Genomic DNA, 21,769 nt, shown 5'->3' with positions numbered 1-21,769 from the left:
TTCGCAAGACACGTTCTATAAAGCATAATTCTTCAACGTAAAGTGGATATTGTTTATAGCAATTTTAATTTTCACAATTTTTTACCAAGTTTTTTTTTTCTTCAAAAATAAAATTGAGGGCTGTTCAATATTTTCCGGCCATACATATATTTTTCCATAGCTTTCGTCCAAGAAAATGATACATGGAATAAAAAATTTCTCGTTGAATAGTTAGTTCTTGAATAGTTAGTTCTCGAATATAAAGAAAACTTAGTTCAATCGATTTTCTATGACTGCAGACTGTCAGCCTTGTTGCTGTACAGTAGGGAGGTTTAATAACCTTTACAGTAGTTTTAACAGGATCCTGGGTAGTGATGAAATACCATACAGCCTGAGGTGTACCACTTAACGTACCAATGGCCTTACTTAAGAATGGTTTTCCTACCTCTTACTTACTTTTACTTTACTTTGATGGTTGCTTTTCCGGTCCCATACAGCAGGGGAACCCCACTCTACTGGATCTCCACTGTCGTTTTACCTTGTTTGTTCAGAGTATTTAAATTTTCATATCACGTAGTGTCCATTTACTGTTAAATCGTCACTGTCAAGACTCTTGAAATAAGTCTTCAGCCTAGTAGGCTAGTTCAATCATTACGAGTAATCCATAAGCGGAGTTGAGTAGCCTACCTCTTACAATTTTGCACCTTGACTTTTTACTCTTACATTAATGGTGTCTATGGAATTACCCACAACTAAAATTCTGCGCTGACACTTTACCTTTATATACACGGTAAATAGTAAACTGTCCTACTCATTGACTAAACAGAAGCTCCTCGCCATTCGTATGTACGCGTTAAATTATTATTGTACTCTTGCTTTCTTTGGACAAAGGTTTATTACAGATATGCATGGCTTTCGGTCCTCATATTACAAATAAGCGTTTCATTTAGTTATTTTCAGTTTTATAGTAAATGTTATCATAGATATCACGGTTTCACGAAATTTTGACTGATACCGGTATTTTAATGATTTTAGCTTTTACTTTCCAAGGTTTTGAGATACGCTGAGCAATTTTAATTTCATACAATTTCTTGGAAAGATGGAAATAAGATAAAATTTTGGTCCTCTCTCTCTCTCTCTCTCTCTCTCTCTCTCTCTCTCTCTCTCTCTCTCTCTCTCTCTCTCTCTCTCTCTCTCTCTCTCTCTCTCTCTCTCTAAAACTGGGCTTTATTTACGTTATTTTTATTATACTGATTTTTATAACATGTGCCATAGTGCAGTTGCGTGCAATTATAGTAATAACCATGTTTCGCATGGTGTCGGGTGACTGCGACCAGAAATATGCCTTATCCTATAGTTTTAATGTTTTTATAACTTCTGGAAAGACTTATTTTACAGAGAAAATCAATTAATCGTGAAATTGTTCGTAGACTGACTCTTATAAAGGAAGGAAAGATCGTAAATTTTTTTGAGCTTAAGAAGGCGTTAGTACAATAAATATGCTAATACAATACTTACACGATAGGCACTAAAACGTGTATAACTACAGAAAATTAACCGTGACTATTTTTTTTTTAAATTAACCCTGTAAGAAAAGTGTTTCAGATTAGATATTTTGTCTTATTTTATAAAAAATCCTTGAAATTAATTACCCTTAAACCTATAGCGTAGCAAAAAGATGTTTTTACGTGAGCCTCCTCTACTGTGCTTGTTCCTTTTAAATTTATTCTGGGTAAAGCTTGCTGTACCTTGCTGTTTTACTTTAAAAATTTTTAATTGTTAATGGAATTTTTTTTAGGTTAGTTTTGTAAAGTTTCCTTTCCCCCGACGAGCTGTTTTCCCTGTTTGAGCCCTTGGGCTTGTAGCATCTTACTTTTCCAAGTTAAGACTGCAACTTTCATTAATAAAAATGCTGATAATCGCTGGTAACGAAATTTTATATTTACGTGAGATTTGCTAAGATGACCGTAAACAATGTATCAGTTAACGAAAAACCATTTGATTCGGTATTTTTGAAGCTTATTATATGGGGATTTTCCCTTTAAAGCCATATACACAATTTTTAGTATAGTATTATGTAGTATTATGTAGATTAAACTCGCTACCATTTATATCGCACCCTGTCTGATTATGGAATTTTTAGCTTAAAACTAGCCAGTTGTCCTTACTCAACTTACAATATTCGATTGCCAACTACATTTTACTCTTAATATTTTGATGTTATTACATGCCTCCAATAAGAAATTATTTTGTGAACTAAGACACGAAATTTGATTAAAAAGGTAATTTTTCCTACAATATTAAAGACTTGTTTCAAATTAGCATTATCGAACTTTTTTTCCAATAACTAATAGTATTTTTTTTTTCTTTTCAGACGGCATCGCTTCAAGCTCTACGGTTGTGCCGATTTAAGTCCTTTCGATATATCCATTGGTTCAATATAACTCAAGTTATCTCCCAAGATATTCAGTCTAGTCTTGAGTAGCTAGTATTGCTAGTTTCGACTATTGACGACCTCTCGTATACTTAAGGGCTGCTTTCCTGACCCTATCACGCAGGGAAACCCTATTCATTACAAGACATTAATGTTCCGTTTATCGTATACATTCTTAGGTATTTTGCATATTACACTTATCTTTGCATATTACACTACATAACAGGTGTTCTTTTTCGCTTTGGCCACTAAAATCATAATAGATTGATTCGGATGTATAAGCCATGAATCGATAATGTAATAACGAAGCAAAACAACAACATTGTCTTGAATGCAAAAGTTAGTTTTGAATAGTCACACCATAATCAAAGCATCGCATACCAAAGCAAAAGAATAAATTCAGAGATCACGCCATAAATAAGATCTCATACCAAAACAGTAGTCCTACCCATTTTACTTGCGCTGGAAATTTAATTTTTTTTCTACTTTTAATCAGATGCATTTCAAAATAACTTCGCTCAAACACGTTACCTTAAGCCTTCACTTTATTTTACGGGGATTTATAGTTTGGTTCGTCAATGACGTTTTTATGGTTTTTTTTTTTTTATTATAAAATAGAAAAATCAGTTTCTGTTGGCTAAAAATTTGAAATCTTAAATTGAACGCCTCAGTATAGGCCATTCAGGAAGGATTATATCAATCATTGAATAATGAATTACTAGTTGTACTATAGTTGAATATACGCAATAACTGTGCAAACAGCATGTATACGACATTGATATACACTATAATGTAAATGTACCAGTTTAATGACGAACCTAAGTTATTGAATAAATTCGGTTTTTTGTTTTTAAGTCCACATAAAAATAAAACAATTGATTATAAATGATTATTATTCTGTCAGCATAAGGCCAGTAAATTGTCAATTCTGACACTTGGGTTATATCGAATCGACTAAGTGGTGTATCGAAAAGACTTGGCTGTATTTGATGCAGCAACCTATCGGCTCAACACGCCTATTTATGGATAGTTTCAAGTTATTGGAGCAAAGATGTACCTCGATGTTGGGTACTAAAGCTTTAAAATCTGCAGCCCCCATCGTTATAATAGTGGTCCTTAAAGACAAAGTTAAATATTTCCACTTGATGTCAGTGTTCATTTGACAATCAGTTTGAACTACATAGTGTGATTCTTCCAATTTGTTTGAAGTGTGTGTGAAGAATATGGACGATGGGACTTTCGAACAAATGAAGTGTATCGAAAATGGCTGAATTATCACTTCAACATCTGAAAGGAAAATTTTGTTCAGGTGAGTTTTGTGAATTTTTGAGTTAATAATTTTGGATAAACTTTTAATGACTCCTGATGTCCATTAATAATCAATAGGTCAATAGGACAGCAAAATAATGTATTGGACTTCATCCATCTTTGAACAATCATAGCACTGATGGTTTTATGAATTGTCGGTATATAAAAGTATTGTCTGAGACGAGATGTGAAACCTGATTATAACCGTAAACAATAATGAAGTGTAAATTACTTTCTGTACTAAGGAGAAAACTTTTTGAACTTTTTGAACACATCCCTCCTATAGACTATTGAATAGACTTGTGTGGTCTATAAAACCACGTGGTAGATTCTGAAGAGCAGGTTACACTACTCGGTAATTTTGACAGCTTAAGTCTTAAAACCAGATTCATCGAACTCAAATATTGGTGTTAAAGACACTTTTTAAATTTTTTGAACAGCCAATCTTGTATACTGAATTTCTGAAAGGTTATTGCAAATAGGAAATATAGAATGCCCTTGCGACTAACGCTATTATAGAAACATTTTAGATTCAGATTGTTCAAGTAGTAGATACAATTAATTATCTGACCAAATGATGGTTGAAGGATTTAGGCTTCCCCACTTATAGATATATTAGTGAAAGAAATCTAATATATCACTGCTATGGTTCTTGTTCATATGCACAGCTATCCTATGTGAAACTACAAATGACTTGAAATAGTGAACTGATCTTCTAAAGATAAATTTTCGATCTTTAAATATAAAAAATGTTTACAGTATTTTGGTGTTATTTATCGTACAAGGTAACTAGTTATTCGGATACGAATGCAAACACTTTTCTACATAGTATGACCAGCAAAGCTGGAACACTGTTAAAACTTTTAACGAGGTGTCCACAAGCATATAGATTGTTACCAGTCAATAGCGGGAAGCTACCCCCCCCCCCCCCATCCGGTCATTCACTGGACTCCACTTTGATTTCAAGGAGGTATAAACCTCTCTGCGTTGATTTCAGCATTGTGTAGAGATTACTGACTTCAGTCTCCGCTGGCTGGACACTGGAACTTTGCCCTTGGTCTGTTCCTGGTTGACGCTTTGGCGTCTCGTAGGTATTGTCCTATAGGCGGGTACTTTGTTAATGCAGGCGGGATCTTCGGCAGATGCCCTTGCAAGCTCAAGAGGTTTCCCTAGCTTGGAAGAAAGTCTCTACATAAATCTCGAAGTGCCAGCGTGGTCACTGTAAGTAATCGGTTTTACCCGGCGTTCGATAGTGTGCGCTCAAGGCGGTAGCTTGGGTCGCCTGGGTGCTCGCTCTCATCTGAATGCATTTGTCGATGTACTTTTTAAAATTTCAACATGCATGAGGCAGTTAGTGGTCTAGAATAGGCTGTTTATTCCACTGCCTAGGCACTGACGTCACTATAAAATTGATATGGTTTTCTTATCTAGAGTCCTTAGTGTCTGTGATAGCTGTGTTTTTGTGTGAACGCTCGACATTCACACATTAGAGAAGAGTAGTCTGTTTTTTGGAAAGAGTATGAATCTTTGGAAAGAGTATCTGGATACTCTCTCTCTCTCTCTCTCTCTCTCTCTCTCTCTCTCTCTCTCTCTCTCTCTCTCTCTCTCGTATGCTTGTAAAAGATTTCCTAGTCTCTTTAGGATGACTAGACACCAATTACGACAGCCACACAGAAACTGCCACGAATCGGTTAATAGAAGTTATTCAACATATTCTCTTGCAGAGGGGGTTTAGCGATAGTGGTATATGAAGACCTCATGAGGCCTTTTTTTATAAAGCAAAATAGGCCTTGTTGCTATGGTTGGTAATATTCGAAGGGGAGACACTTGCCTTTAAGCCTCTATTATTATTATTATTATTATTATTATTAAATGCTAAGCTACAACCCTAGTTGGAAAAGCAGGATGCTATAAGCCCAGGGGCCCCAACAGGGAAAATAGCTCAGTGAGGAAAGGAAACCAGGAAAAATAAAATATTTTAAGAATAGTAACAACATTAAAATAAATATTTCCTATATAAACAATAAAAACTTCAACAAAACAAGAGAAAGAGAAACTAGATAGAACAGTGTGCCTGAGTGTACCCTCAAGCAAGAGAACTCTAACCCAAGACAGTGGAAGGCCATGGTACAGAGGCTATAGCACTACCCAAGACTAGAGAACAATGGTTTGATTTTGGAGTGTCCTTCTCCTAGAAGAGCTGCTTACCATAGCTAAAGAGTCTCTTCTACCCTTACCAAGAGGAAAGTAGCCACTGAACAATTACATTGCCGTAGTTAACCCCTTGGGTGAAGAAGAATTGTTTAGTAATCTCAGTGTTGTCAGGTGTATGAGGACAGAGGAGAATCTGTAAAGAATAGGCCAGACTATTCAGTGTCTGTGTAGGCAAAGGGAAAGAACCGTAACCAGAGAGAAGGATCCAATATGGTACTGTCTGGCCAGTCAAAGGACCCCCTAACTCTCTAGCGGTAGTATCTCAACGGGCGGCTGGTGCCCTGGCCAACCTACTACCTCTTATTACGCATTTTACTGTTCCCGGGAGGTAAAACTGTTTGTTGGCGGTAAAAGGGTATAGCTCACACTTGCGCAAGTCTCGCCTGGTTCCTGGTTCCCTATTGCTCACTCCGCAAAATTAGTTTGCGGGCACTCTATCTCTTTATAGATAGGTGCAAAGCTTCTAAGCTTATTCTTATTATTGTTAAGTTTATATCATCTGTGCCTTAAATAAATTAATATCATAATGAGGTTCTTAATCTTTACTTTATTCCCTTCTACTTTGAAATTGGATAGGATAACACCTTGCTATCATCAGTTTTGGCAACCTGTTGTGGTAATCAGTTTGGGCTTCTTAAACTCTTCTTTTATATTCATTGCCCTATCTATAAATGCAGCCAGATCCCTGCTAGGATTTTTCAGCATACTTAAACTTATTCTTACATTCTTTAGCTGTTCTAACTTTGGGCATAAAAATAAATGTTCGGTGGTGTCTTCTTCCTCCTTGCATAAATCACACAAATTATCATATTTTCCCCTGAAATTTGCTTTTAAGTTGAGCATATTTAATCTTGCTTTCATCACAAGGGATGCCTTATCCAGATACATTTCTCTGATATAAGGCATAGGGCCATTTCCTTTAATAAATCTTAATTTTTTCATTTTCTTTTTTTCTTCAATAGTTTCTTCTATTTTTTCTATAATTCTTTTCTTGATTTCTTTTTTCAGGGTCCTTTTCCCCCAACTTCTTATTTCTTCCACTTCCATCCCTTATTTACTGCAGATTTCTTCTACGCTCTGAATGTGGTTGACCTTTAACTCTTGGGTAGAACTGTGTATGTATGCTCTCAAGTTGGATATAGGTCTGCCCTTCATTGAAAGGAAGAAATTCCCTTACAAGGTGACAAGGCCTACATTCCATAGAGGAAGCTTTGTATGAACCACTGTCCTTGGTGATGGATCATATTTTTCGTTGGAAGCAGTCCTTGTTCTCACTGGCCTCTAACAAGAGGGTTAGTGAGAGATTTTCTTCTGCGACGTTACTTAGTCTAGAAAACATGCAGGTTTTAGCTTTCATTCCTGACTTGTGGCTGACTCAAATCCACGCGGATACCTGGTACCCAGTCACATTTGGTCAGATAATTGTTATAAGAAAATAAATATTCTGGATCAGTTGTTGCTTGTTTAATGACAGCGCTAAGGAACATCTCGATATGGGCAACAGGTAGTTTTAAAGATTACCATGAACACAATCTCTGCTTAAGCAAGAGAGGTCACTGACAATTCCTCAGTGTGGCATGTCAGAGCTCATGGTGGTGGGGCGTAAGCATGTCCTTGGCATTCAGAAAGATCCTTTAGTGGTGCAGGTTTTAAGAGCATCGAATGCCATCACAGTTCGCTTCCGGCAGATTACGACATACAGGTTGCTATAGATATGTTCTAGCTTTAGTACCTTAGTTCCTCTGGAGATTATAGCAGTCGGTAGAGGCCAAATGAATAACCAGTTTTTCTTAATCGTACCCTTTCTGAGGTCAGAGCATCAAATGTCCTGTCAGCTAGTTTTGTTGACTATAGTTAGCACCGTGGTAGCAATTATACATCTTGTATTTTCAAATATTAGGTCCCACACTCCTTACGAGGGGGGGGGGGGGGAATTGGCGCGTCTGGGTACAACCAGTGTGTACTTTCAAATCTTCGTGCGTACTTTGTCGAAGATCAAGAGTGTCAAATGTGTTCTTACTCGCCTACCGTTGGTGCAAGGGCTGTCGACCCACTGTCGATCAAGCTACTGGTTAACGATGTTTCAGGATTCTCACTCAATTTGCATTATCCTGCTTGTGTATATATCCTGGCTAAAGGTATCCAGCCATTTTGAAAGGACTTTCACCCACTATAGGAAGTCCTCCTGTGTGTAAAGAACTAGGGTTTGTGTTCTTGGGAGCGAATTGGTGGCAGTGGTTCTTCCCGGCTATAGACTGGTAACAACCTACGGTATATGGTTGACACCCCGTTAAAGTTTTCACAGCAGTGTTCCAACCAAGCTTAAGTCATATTACGTAAAGAACTCCGGTTTGTATATTTTGGAAAAATACAAAGTTCCAAATTTGTCATAATTGATTTAATCTCTAGGGAAATAAAAATGATTATCTAAGTATGGTAAACTCTTAAAGATGGCTTTGAATCCGGATTTAGATTTAATTCGTGTAAGTTGTCCAGCACAAACAGCCGTTAAAAGTAGAACTAAACTGCATTCTCATAAAATGTAAATTTTTTCAGTAAGTGTAACTTATTAGAAAAGCCACTACTTTAGAAACGGTACAAAAGTCACTGCTATATTTTGAGTACGTCATAGCGGCTTTGTTTAAATGCATCTGTTAAAATTGTATCCGAGCTATAAGAGGAGTATCAATTGCTCGATGTTTGATAAGTTTTCAAGTTTTTGTTCTGTTTAGTTTTTCTGCTTGAAACTAGTTCAGTGTTACGAAGTTTCTACTGTGTAAATATTGAAATGTATTAGTTTCGTTTTTAGAGGGCAAGTTATTGAAAACTAAAGATGTATTTTTTCTTTCAGGTTGAACGTCTCTGAACGAATTTCAGTATAAAATTTTAAGAGTGAATAGGCCTTGTAGGCTACAGGTGTGCTAAAGCCGGTTTGTGATCGGAACATTCACCATGCAAAGGTAAGACAAGATCTGTTGTTTTACTGATTTGAGGTGAAAGAGAATTTTTTGATAACTGGTTTCAATCGATATGTAAAATCTTGTAATTTTTTTTTTCACTTTTAAAATCTATAAACTGCGTTAAACTGGTCAGGAATAAAGAATTAAGAGAAGATGGTATAGTGCGAACTATTTCCTATGACTGCCAGTAGCTCTTAGAATAGTCATTAGTAGTTAGATTTCGAGTAAATTAACAGCCATAGGCATTTTAACTTCGTAAAAGGGATCAAAGTTGATACATTAATTACCCGACAGTGGTCTGCAGACAGAGCCAGGTAAGAATTTTTAAATAAATTAGTCCAATACCAGAATAAGAATTTAAGGCAAATAATAAGATTAATATTTTGCGGTTCAGTTAGCTTACCCCATTTTGTGAAGTTGTTGAAATGGCCAATCCTAGGCTATGATAAAGATATTTAATTTTTTATGCTGATAACTGCATGGGTAATAACTATATAAAATAAGTTGTCGTCTTATATGAATTTACAGTTAAAAAAAAAATCCTGCCCCTTCATATTTTTCTAAATTTTTATAACATTAAACACTACTATTAATAAAATCTGAGAACCGTTCTTGATAAAACACTCCTTGCATTCAACACTGGTCAAAACGCCTCTCTCATTTGCGTGCCGTTTTGTGAAAGGAAAGTTTTAGCAAACCTTATGGTTTCTTACATCTAATAGTTTTGAATACCTCTAAAGCAATTTTTGTGACTTTGCATAATAACACTTTTTCTTTATTTTCAGCTAATTGCCAGGATATCAGCATTAAAGTGATGGTCAAGAAAATATTTTCTCTTCTCGTACGGATTCCACTATAATCTACACTAAAAGAAGATTGGCTTCAAGAAACTACGGCTTCAGTTATTTATTTATTTTTTTTTTTGTTTGTTCCTTGTGGAATTTTATTGAATGTACTGTTACTTATATTCGTAATCTCTAACTGTAGGTTAGGCCTATGAACTAAAGGAGTAGAGGAAAAAAATTGAGGAAAAAAAAACAATTTATATTTGGGCAGTTTTGGTAGTGTTACGTACGAAAATCGGAATTAACTTATATTTTCTCCTTGGACTATCAAAAATAGAATTGTGCTAGGCATTTAGCATCTTAGCATTATTGGTTTAATGGTCTTGAAACACTAATGAATTAGTTTGGTTTCAGATTTCCTTGGGTTCCTAAAAAACTCAGGTTTCATCGTACTCATTGCCATAATATTGGGTATTAGGCAGACATAAATATCAGGACATATTTTACCTAACCTTGTGTGTTACAGGTCTTGTAAATCTCTTTAATATTGAGTGCTATTAAGTAGATCATAGTCGGCCTACAGTTTCAACACCGATAATTAAGTACCCGTCTAGATAAAATTATTTTTACCAAGGTAATGTTAGATTAATATGAAGTGATTAGTATAACTTATACTTTTTCTAATGCTAGCCCTTTTAATAACTGGTTAACTCTTATAACATTTTAGTGGTTAGGAATATTCTTTGGATGCAGATTTTTGCAACTGGCTACTAACCGTTTTAAATTAGTCTAACTTGCTTCCGTTCAAAGAGATTGTATATAAGACTCCATTTGAAGCTTTGCTATAATTCATTTTTTATTATAATACAAATTGTGGGGAAAGTTTAGGATTAGCTTAAAATAGCTTCTCGCTATAGAGTACCTGAACTAACTTGGGCTATGCTAAAGCTTAGTTTAATAGAGGAGGGAGATCACAAACCAAAGAGTTAAATTCCAAAAGGATACATTGTAGTATAGTTTATTTGTAAACCAAATTTTGCCTTAATTTTCATGTTGAACAATTTTTAATAATATACAAAGTATGCCTGGAGAATAGTGCATCTTGCTAAACTACGTGGTCCGGTAAACAGGATTTTGGATAGCAACTTCATGCAAAGGAAAAAAACATGCACTTAAAAGATAGTTTTTAATTTTGTATTTTAAAGCTTGTAGAGTTACTTTTCAGAAGCACTATTATCTCGGCATATCTTCATATTTCAAGACACTGTTGCCGTATGGATGTTGCAGATTAAAGGTTAAGATTTGGGAAATGTTGACCATGGTATTTTACCTGAACTGCAAGGTAAAAATCATTCAAAATAAATTCAAACCTGGTTAATAAATATTTAATCATATCTTAGATGTGTACTCAAATTGGTGTTAGTCTATTTCATTAGCAGGGATATTTTTCACATTTGAATTAGGTGCTTTAAAATTAAGTGATTACTTAGAGAAGTTTGATATTTTCAAGATGTATGAAAAGATATTAATCGGAAGTGCCCTAGTAGTGATATGTGGTTTAGACAATAATCAGGAAAACTTTGACTGGTAAATAATTGCAAATTGAAGTCTTAACTTATTAGCAGGGATAATTTTCACATTTGAATTAGGTGCTTTCAAATTAAAAGTAATTACTTTTAAGATGTTTGATAAGTTTTTAAGATCTATGAACTAGAGATTAATCAAAGTGGCCCTTAGCTGTTCTTGGTTTCGACAATAATTAAGAAACATTAACATTAACACTTAACTATTAATGCCAAAGTTTCTGAAGTACTAGAATTCAAAAGTAAATTAAAATGGACACCAATTTTAAAGGCGGTTTTGCATACTTAATGGTATTTTCGTTATAAGAATTGAGAAATACTAATATAAAGGGTTTGTTAGTTTTCCAGTAGTTACTTTATTGAACATAGATATTCTGAAGGCTTTTAAACTTAAATTCACTAGACCACTTTAATTTCAGCCTTTGATATTGCATCTTGAGACACTACTGTATTGTATAGTAACCATTATGTAGCCTATGGAAAAATTTAGTGCTTTCCAGAGTACTAAAACACACATCAAATGAGAATTCTTTGAAATTGAAATGCTAATTAAAATTTTTAGATTGACTTGGACATAACGTAATTTCAATCAATTTTATTCATATTTCGCCACGGAAATATCTTTGCATCTGACTTCATTATTATATAGGTTGAAAATTTTTATTTTATAGGGTTAAAGAATTTTGTTTACCATCGGCACAGTGTCTTGATATATGGATAAATTTATTTTAGAGGTATAAATCCTCACACAAATCCCATTTTATTTCTTAAATTAATTTTCAAATTCATAAGCTCTTATCAAACCTAAACTCAAATTTCAAATTTGAACAATGGAAATGTCATATCAAATTGTATTTTGAATTTATTGTACAAGGACTTCTGTATTTCAACTTAGTTCAATTAAGTTTTAGTAGGATGAAATTATTCAACAATTTTAATTATATCGTGTATAGCTAGGTGATATACCGCATTGTCCTACAATATAGGTTTGAAAAATTCTAGAATTAGAGGGTTCAATGCTATCGAGACTTCATTTTTGACAGCTCTTAGAAATCTTTTAGTAAAATGTCCTCGCAGTGATTTTAAGGGGTTGATTACTTCCAAACCGTTAATTTAGGAATTTGACAGTTTTCCGTTTGTAAATCATCGTTAATAATTATCCGTAGTAGCCAAAATTTGCTAAAATGAAGCGGCAAGGGTTGACTTTTTAGTATCAACTAAATGGTTTCGATCTCCAACTAAGTAGTTCTATTGTTCCTTGATAGTTATTTGCTTCTTTGAAAATGTTTGACAAATTTGCATTTAAATATTCGAAAGATTTTTATCAGTAAATTTAAATAGCGTAATGGTTTACTCTACTTTTTTTCTGTACTTTTTTCCTTGTCCAAATTTTGAGGGAAAATAGTTAGCTTAAAGGTAAAGGACAATGCGAGAACCAGAGGTGTCTTTAAACCCTTTTCATCGCTTTGATAAAGGAAGCTATAAGAATTATAAATCATTTCTTGGACAGAAGTTGAAATACAGATGTTCTCCTATATGCAATGTGTACTGTAGATGTAAGAAATTGCAAACATTATGGATAAAAAAATTTAAAGATAAAGAACGCCCTGTAGCCAGCATTGCATTGGTCTCGAGGAGGGATTGTTCTCAGCAGGAGGTAAAACCAGCCAGTTATCAGCTTCGAAACAGGTTCAAAGATCAGTTTTCCAAGTTAACAGCTGATTTCTGAAATGGGGAAAAGTCCCTTGCTGTACTCGTGCTCTTCCAGATATGTATCAGTTTTCTATGATTGATGAAGAATGTTTTGTTTGTCACTATTCAAATGTATAAGGAAAATGTTTTCTATGCCAAGTGTTCCAATAGGTCTGGTAAAGTTACCCCTGACACAAGCCATAGGTTTGTTCACACTTGCTTATGATTTGGACTTGAGCAGACAATTATCTTGTAATATGTTTATGAAACGTGGCATGGAAATCTGCTATTGTTTCGCTAGAATTTTATTGTCCAAGTGTGATGACCAAAAAGATCCTTGTTGCAAGATTTCTCTATGGAAAACATATGTGGAACTACGAAGTTTAAACATGCATGTCAAAATTATGCTTTCAGTTTTTCTTGATTTTCCATAGGACGTTGTTTTAGATAACTCGTTTGCAACGAAAGTTTTGAGAATTTTTATATTTGAGTTCTTGCATTTTCACTTAAATTATTCAAATGACTGTACTGGCCAATTATGTTTACATTTGGTGATATAACACGGGACATTTAACCTCTTAGGTAATTATTTATTATGAAGAAAACGCCATTTTCTCGAACATGATCTTGTATATTTTGAATTTGAGTAAATATTACTGATTTTATTTATTATAGTTTACATGAAACTTGGCTTTACTAAATTTAAGTATCCAATATACTTCATATCCTTCCAGATGTCTTAAAGGGTAAACATTAAATAGATTAATAAAGAATTATTCAAAAGTTATTCCTTTGGTCAAGTATACAACAATTCTTATTTATATATTTTGGACACATGCTATCCTTTCGAAATGCACCAGCACAGGTCTTGAACAGCTTTTCGTCTTAGGCTGTACTATCTTTGTGTACCTGAAATAAAGAAGGGATAAATACCACTGGTCAGTTTTAGAATCTGTGGGGGTAACCTTGTAAATTTCAGAACTTTGTCAGAAATTAAAGAAAACTTATAAATGGGAATATTTGACACAGGAAGGTTCCTTTTATAAAACGTTTGATGGGAATTCTGTGGCAATGAGAAGTCGCTTGAATATTAAAGCTGATTTCTAGAACAATAATTTTTCCTTGGTGTGAAGACCTTTTTTTAGGGTACTTTAATATTTGAAGGTTTAAGAAATTAAATTATAGAATTCCCACAGATTTGGGTAAAAAATTGAAACTAAGCGCTGGAAAAGTTAAAAGCTATTTTTTATAAAATTGCAGAAATCCTTAGTTATGGTGATCAGGTTGAAATGGTTAATGGATTTCAGGTGTTTTTATGAAGGGTTGTTTGGAATAGTATTAAAATTAAATGAACTTTGCTAATATCGTCAATTATATTCTGTTGAAAAGTAAATGTTTGTTGAGGTAATGTTGATATGTAATGATTAACTTCAGTTTCTTTGATATTTGAAAATACTGTATACCTTCCTCACGCTACAGTAGATTTTAGATACTCCTTGTTTGCTTTAATTTGATTAATACTTGATCAGACTTTGGGTAAGTTTTTAGGCAAGGATCAGAATATAGGTTAGAAATTTCCTCATGAAAATTTAATCATTCTAAGATAAAAAGGCAATTGCATAGTTGTAATTTATATGCAGTTCGTTAAAGATTAAATTTTATACAATTTAATGTGGCTGTAGTATTCAGGAAGAAAGCTGAAAATAAATTTAGGATTAATGACCCATTTTCATGGTCTTTTTTTTTTTTTACTATGAAATTTAGTTTACTTTACATAAGAGTTGATCTGATAGTCTGGGTATGGAATTGTTAAAGGCAATTATGTGGTATTTTGGAGATATTTTGTTGATGGATTTCAACTATGGAATTCTTCCATTATATTAGAAAATTTTGATATACATAATCCCGAGATACTCTAGCATTTTTGGGAAAAGTGAATAAATTTTTTTTTTTAGGAAATTCTTTGCTGTGGTACGGTTAGTGTTCTTGATGGTCTAGTTTAGGACAAAGAAAATAGAATTCATGACTGTACAGTATGAAAATCTGTAATATCAAGTAGTTTGGCATCATATATAGAAATTGCATAATAGTTCCTAATCAGATGTTAGTTGATGGCGTTGGATTTGATATCCAGATAGTGGTGACAAGAGATTTAGTATTACAACATTTAGTAATTGGCAGTGAAGTATATTCAGTTTGGTTTGTGACGAAAGATTTTGGTCTCTGGAAATAAGTTCATGGCAATGGTGTTTGACATTTTTTGCTCTCGTTCTCATCAGGGTTTGACATTGATTGGGTTGATATAGATTTTTATTTTGCATATTGTTATTTAAAGGAAATTTTATTCCAGCGTTCTTAGTGTTAAATATCATTATTCCTATTCAATATTATCAGTTCACACTACAGACTGTTCGCTACTTGTTTGGAAGAAGCGGAGGGATAAAACTTTAAGATTTTTTTTTGCTTTCAATTAAGTTTGTGTTCAAAGATACTAGGGGCGAACTATTTACTTGATTTTTAGAAAGTTACTGTAGTAGTTAGATTCAGAAAGTCTGGTCTGTGTAGATTTTGTTTCGCAGTGTTTGTATGATTATATTTGTGCCATTAGAAATCAGTGGAGTTTTTAGTATGCTTGAATTTGCTAGAATAATTTTTGCGCGAATTTGGTTTTCGAGATTATTTTCCATATTTACTTGAAGAAATTTACTTGAAGAAATTTACTTGAAGAAATTTACTTGAAGAAATTTACTTGAAGAAATTTACTTGAAGAAATTTACTTGAAGAAATTTACTTGAAGAAATTTACTTGAAGAAATTTACTTGAAGAAATTTACTTGAAGAAATTTACTTGAAGAAATTTACTTGAAGAAATTTACTTGAAGAAATTTACTTGCCACATTGGCATTCAGAATATACTTTACAAATTTTCTTTTATTGCAAAGAGTTAAGGATAAAACTTTTGTTTTATTTTTGTAGTCTAAATATTCGTTTGTGACACAAGATATTGTTGAAAAGTTAAGGCTTTCTGATGTTATGAAATCTTATTTTATCTGCTCTAAGTTTTCTTTAAATATCTTAGTTAGCTAGTTCGTAATTTTATACTAAGAACGGTTTACATGCTTAAAGTTTAACGTTTTTGGACTGAGTTTTCCATGTTCAATATTTTGGTTTGAGCTTCTTGAAAGCTTAGGTTTCTGAAAGCTTTAATAAAATTGTGGGCTAGTTCTTTAGTTAATTTCTATGAGTTTCAGTAAGTTTCAATAAGTTTATTCCAAAACTTAGGACTTCAGTATTTACATAGATATTACAGAATAAGATTTTAGTCATTCTTCTAGAAACTGTTAGTTTTGTTGGGTTTAAAAGTGTAAAAAATTGGAGCGGAAAGTTTAAAGCACGATCAGTTTTTGCCAAAATAGTTTGAGGGTTCCTCCTAAATGTGACCATTTTCAGTTTGCTTGAAAATACCCAATTTATTTTCCAATTTTTTTTTAGTTTTTGCTCCAAAGTTTACTAAATTCTGGTAAGATTACACTAAAAAGTGGATGGGTCTGTACCTCAAAACTTAAAAAGAGCAAGTTTGTGCCTGTAAGTGGGTATGTCTGTGCCTTGAATGGGGTACCTAAAATGAGTAGATTTGGTGCCTGAAATGTGGGTAGGGTTTTGCCTGAAATGTGGGTAGGGTTTTGCCTAAATGTGGGTAGGGTTTTGCCTAAATGTGGGTAGGGTTTTGCCTAAATGTGGGTAGGGTTTTGCCTAAATGTGGGTAGGGTTTTGCCTAAATGTGGGTAGGGTTTTGCCTAAATGTGGGTAGGGTTTTGCCTAAATTGTGGGTAGGTATTGTGCCTGAAAAGTGGGTAGTTTTGTAGTTAGGGTTTTGCCTAAAATATGAGTTGTCATTGAAATGTGGGTAGGTTTGTATAACGTATGAGTAGGATTAGTATTCTGGCTGTGAAGTGGGCAGGTATATTCCTGAACTTTCGATGTGGTGATCTATAACGTTGATAGGTTTGTCAAATTTGGTAGTTTTTTTTTTTTCCGTAAATGCGGTAGTTTTTTCTCAATGTGGGTAGGGTTTTTTCCTTTAAATGTGGGTAGGGTTTTTTCCCTTAAATGTGGGTAGGGTTTTTTCCCTTAAATGTGGGTAGGGTTTTTTCCCTTAAATGTGGGTAGGGTTTTTTCCCTTAAATGTGGGTAGGGTTTTTTCCCTTAAATGTGGGTAGGGTTTTTTCCCTTAAATGTGGGTAGGGTTTTTTCCCTTAAATGTGGGTAGGGTTTTTCCCCTAAATGTGGGTAGGGTTTGTGACCGAAATAGGAGTAGGGTTGTGCCTGAATTGCGGGTAGGATGAACCTAGAAAGTAGTAAGGTTTTGCCCCAAAAATGAGCTGGGTTATCCCAAAAAGGTAGGTGGGTGTTTGCCTATAGAGTGGGTGGGTGTGTATTTGGAAGTGATAGATTTCTACAAAAATTAAATTTTTATATAAAGTCCGAAGATTTATGTGGGATGGGAGTGTTATATGTTTGGTCCTAGGTGCTTAAGTTTCTGCCTTTTGGGTGGGAGAGATTTTTACCTAGAAGTTTTTGCTTTGTGATTAAGATGAATTTTCAGAAAACGTTAGTTTAGAATATTAAAACTGGAAAGTAAAGATGTTTTTGATCAGAGAAGTGGAGATTCTGTAGCTTGATAAGAGGTAAGATTTCTTCCTTAAAATAATTTTACTTTACTTAAAATCAGGAAGGTTTAATAGAGGTGCTAGTAAGGTTTTTTTTTTTTTATAGTGTATGTTTAGAGGTTAGCTTATGCAGTGGTAGTATTGTAGGCTGGAATATTTTTTTCTTTGACTTTTAAGGTATTGGTTCCTAAAATTTTCCATGTAAGGCTGTTAAAAATTTTATGCTGAAGTGTGTGTTGATCAAGTCTGTGAGACTGAGAGGTGGTTTGCATATTAAGGTTTTTTTTTTCCCGTCTAGAATGTCTGTTCGATTTAGTTACTGGAAAACCTGAATTTCGAGAATTTCGTTCCTAAGTGTATTTTAGGAGTAGTCTCTTTTAGGAGTAGTCTCTTTTGCGGGAAAGCATTGGCATAAAGTAAGTGTGGTATTCTTATAGAAATTGGTACAAAAGGTGACTCAGCATGGATTCATTTTGCCGGAAATTATTTCTAGTTACTAGCCCAGAAATGGGACTGTTTAAATGAATTTACGGTAACAGTAATAGCAACACGTTGCAGAACTAGTAGAAACAAATTTTAATGTTTACTAAAATTACAATTTATCAAAGCCTTGTATGCAATGGTTCTTTAAATTTCTAGTTTGCTGTTTCCGTGAAGTCGAAAGATAGAATTAAAATAAATTAGTCTCTATTTACACTGAATTTATTAGCTACTTAGTTCTGATTTTAGTGTGCAAGAGTAATGGTCTTAATCTAACGGCGGGGAATTATGTTGGTGGAAAATATTGTCCTGTTCAGTATGAAATTGCATATTCTTACTAGGAAACTTAATAGGAAGCAATAAGAAATTTATTACTCTCTTAGGCTTTAATAAAGTGTAAGGGTCAGTAGAATACAATCGCATATAATTAGTTTGCCTGTTCTAGTTAGAACACTTAAACTGTGTTCTCGTAGCCTAAAAATAAATGGATATTAAATGAAGCAAAATAAAAGCAAAGTTCATATTATAGTTCAATTTCAGTGACCAACAGGAAAGAGATTCAATAGGCATGTGAACTTTCTAGTATGTAGTGTATTCACTAATCATTCGTAACAATGTTCTAGTAAGCGCACAGTAACAGCATTAAAAAAATGAGCAAGATAAAACGGGCAGGGACATCCGATGTAATTGTCGGATGATTCCCACTTTATTACTGGCAATGGATTGAATTTTACAAGGTTTATCTCGCAGAATCTAATTATGGCCCAGTTCACGAAGTGTGACCTGCTGCCCACCTGGAGAGGAGGATCTTTGCCTTTTACCCGACTCAATCATTTGCATGAAATGGCGTCTCACTCAAGACGACAAAGGTGTTTGGGTCATTTGCCTGCTTTTTGGGGGGTTTGTGTATCTTTTGTATAAATAATTGAATTGTTGTAACAGACTGAAGGATAACTTGTAATTTTGAATAAAACTCCGTTAATTGAAACTTTTTTTTGGTGTCCTTGTCATGTTTATTTTTTCTATATGATAAATCATGAATAAAAATCCATATATTTTGGGAGCATTTTTGACATCTGAAAGGAATAAAGTGTTTTATACTTTGCAAGGTTTTTGAAGTTGTCTCATTTAAACTTTTTAACGATAAAGTAATAGATAAGTCTAAGGTTTGATTTAAAAAGCTTTGAATACTAAAACCGAGAGCAATTTAACGAAATGATTTGATAAAGTAAACGAAATAATTGTTGAATAAGTTTCCTCAACTAATCAAAATTTAATTCAAATTAATAGATAATGTTAGAATGCTTAAATATGAGCCACGTCTACTTATGAAAAGAATTTACATAAAAAATGTATCAGTCAAAATTTAATCAAAATTAATCAATGTAAAAATGCTTAAATAAGAGGCAAGTTTACTTAAATCCAAAATTTACATTAAAAATGGAAGGTATCGTATAGTCCGAATTTAATCCAAATTAATTAATAGTGTAAAAATTCCTAAATGAGCCAAGTTTACTTATAAAATCCAGAATTTACATGAAAAAATGGGAAAGTCTATCATATAAAGATAGAAATCGTAAGGTGCTACGCATATTGGTTAAAGTAGCCATGTAATAGATCTCAAGTTAAGGTTTGGGAAACTTTAAAAATATTTTATTCGGGTCATTTTTATCTACACGATAAATTAAATTTTAGCATTTTTTGCAGAATTAGTTTACTTTTAGAGCGGCAAATCGACTAAGTTAAATTTGCTTTTTTTTTTTTCATTCGAAACGCATACGTAATAGGATATAAAAATTGCATAGACCAGTAGTGTGGCAAAAGGATTTTTGTTTACCAAAATCGATACTAAATGGTAATTTCAAATAAATTCAAATTGCCTATTTCTATCTATTTAACCGGATATATTAGATTAAGTTCGGCCGACAACTTGACAAAAATGAATGATATAACAAAGAGTCACAAGCACTATATCATCAATTTTACATGTAAAAGGCCAGAAAAAAAGCATTTGATGGAATATAAACTACTTAACCGAATAGTAAAGATGGATAATTTTAACTCTAAAATTACTGAAATTTTAATAACTTTTATCGAGAGCATTTGTTGTATCTAGGTGTCACGCAAGCGTCTCTTGTCTTATGTTGAAATCCAAATTAGTCACCCTTGTTTAACGTCAAATATGACGTTGAAATTATTATAAATGCCATGGAATTAGACCATGTGAAGGAAGCCGTATAGCTAGATTAATTCATAAGTTGATCGTTCATATCGATTATAGGCTATAAATAGTTACGAATAAGGATTGCCCCCATAGACTAATATTTACTTTAAAGTTTTAAAATATCGTTGTTATAAAGTCAGCCTTTTGTTAGGAATATATATATTTGTTTTTTAGGCGTTCTCTTTCGCTTAAAGTTCCACCTAGTTTTCTATGGTTAAGACAGAACCCGTTTTCGAAGAAAACGGAATCTCAAGAAAAATCTAAAATTTCGAAATGTGTTTACAACCCGTAGATTTCCACATAACGCATTCATAGCCCCATATTAATCTAGGCCTTTCTGGTCATGACCTTTCGACACAGGAAATTCTAGTGAAACTCTGCAGGATTTTACGCCATTTTCCATAAAATAACCCACTTGACAAATATTTGCGGAGTACTAAATCATGGCCATAAAGAACGCAAGCCCAGGCTTGTGTCAGGGGGGGTAACTTTACCAGGCCCCATTGGAACTGGACTTAGAATTTTTTTCCCTTTTACATTTGAAAAATGACTAGCAAACATCTTTCTTCATCAGTCATAGAAAACAGATACATATTTTGGAAGGAGACGAGGACGGCAAGGTACTTTTTCCCCGGTTCAGCAATCGGCTGTCAACTTGGATAACCGATCTTTGAACCTGTTTCGAAGCTAATACTGGTTGGTTACCTCCTGCTGAGAACATCCTTCCTCGAGATTAATGCAATGTTGGCTCCAAAATGGCAAAAATAGTATATAAAAAAAATAATTTTATTCAAATAAGTCTTTTTCATAGTTTTAAGTAACCACCCTTAAGATTGAAAAATGTTTTTTTGAATTTTAAATAAAAGAGCGCCCGGTTCAAGTTGTATTTTATTTATTTACACACAATTATACAACTAATGTACAGCAAATGTAATCAGACTAAATTCTTCGGTAGAATACTCAGCCGTCACAGGGTCATATCGTCACGAAAACGTCACTGCTAGTTAGAACGTTACAGAAAACTCGCAGATGGTTATGACGTCGCAAACTTTGCTGGTGGTTATAAAGTCGCATCATAAGAGATGTCATCTCGCTTTTTTCATTCATTACAATACTCCGCCGTAACAGGGTTATGACGTCACGGAAACGTCACTGATAGTTATGACGTCACAACCGTCTCTGCTGATTATGGCGTCACAGGTTTTATGACGTCACATTCCATCATGGTTATGACGTCACGGAAACGTCACTGATAGTTATGAAGTCACAAACGTCTCTGGTGATTATGGCATCACAGGTTTTATGACGTCACATTTTGCTACGTCAGGCTGCATTGGTAGACCTCGCATCAAGAGTACAAGCTAACAATTCCATCAGACTTGTCATTCAATACGATACTCCGCCGTCACAAGGTTATGACGTCACGGAAATGTCGTCACTG

At 33.9% G+C, this 21,769-nt stretch overlaps 1 long non-coding RNA gene across 2 annotated transcripts in view; it reads left to right on the top strand.

Annotated features, from left to right (window-relative positions):
- LOC137617360 (uncharacterized) overlaps positions 1-14,733 on the top strand; it is a 38,018-nt gene extending 23,285 nt beyond the window's left edge. The window contains exons 2-4 of one of the 2 annotated variants that reach the window (XR_011039641.1): positions 2,354-3,722; positions 8,787-8,895; positions 9,681-14,733. This is a non-coding gene — a long non-coding RNA (uncharacterized lncRNA). Of the gene's footprint in view, positions 1-2,348; positions 3,723-8,786; positions 8,896-9,680 lie in introns of those variants that run through there. The other variant, XR_011039640.1, reaches the window with a different exon arrangement.
- The last annotated feature ends 7,036 nt before the right edge of the window (positions 14,734-21,769 follow it).

Source organism: Palaemon carinicauda, chromosome 23, assembly GCF_036898095.1.
Source record: "Palaemon carinicauda isolate YSFRI2023 chromosome 23, ASM3689809v2, whole genome shotgun sequence".
Classification (NCBI taxonomy): domain Eukaryota; kingdom Metazoa; phylum Arthropoda; class Malacostraca; order Decapoda; family Palaemonidae; genus Palaemon; species Palaemon carinicauda.
Note: the sequence above shows the minus strand (reverse complement) of the source record. Positions and strands in the feature narration are given on the sequence as shown.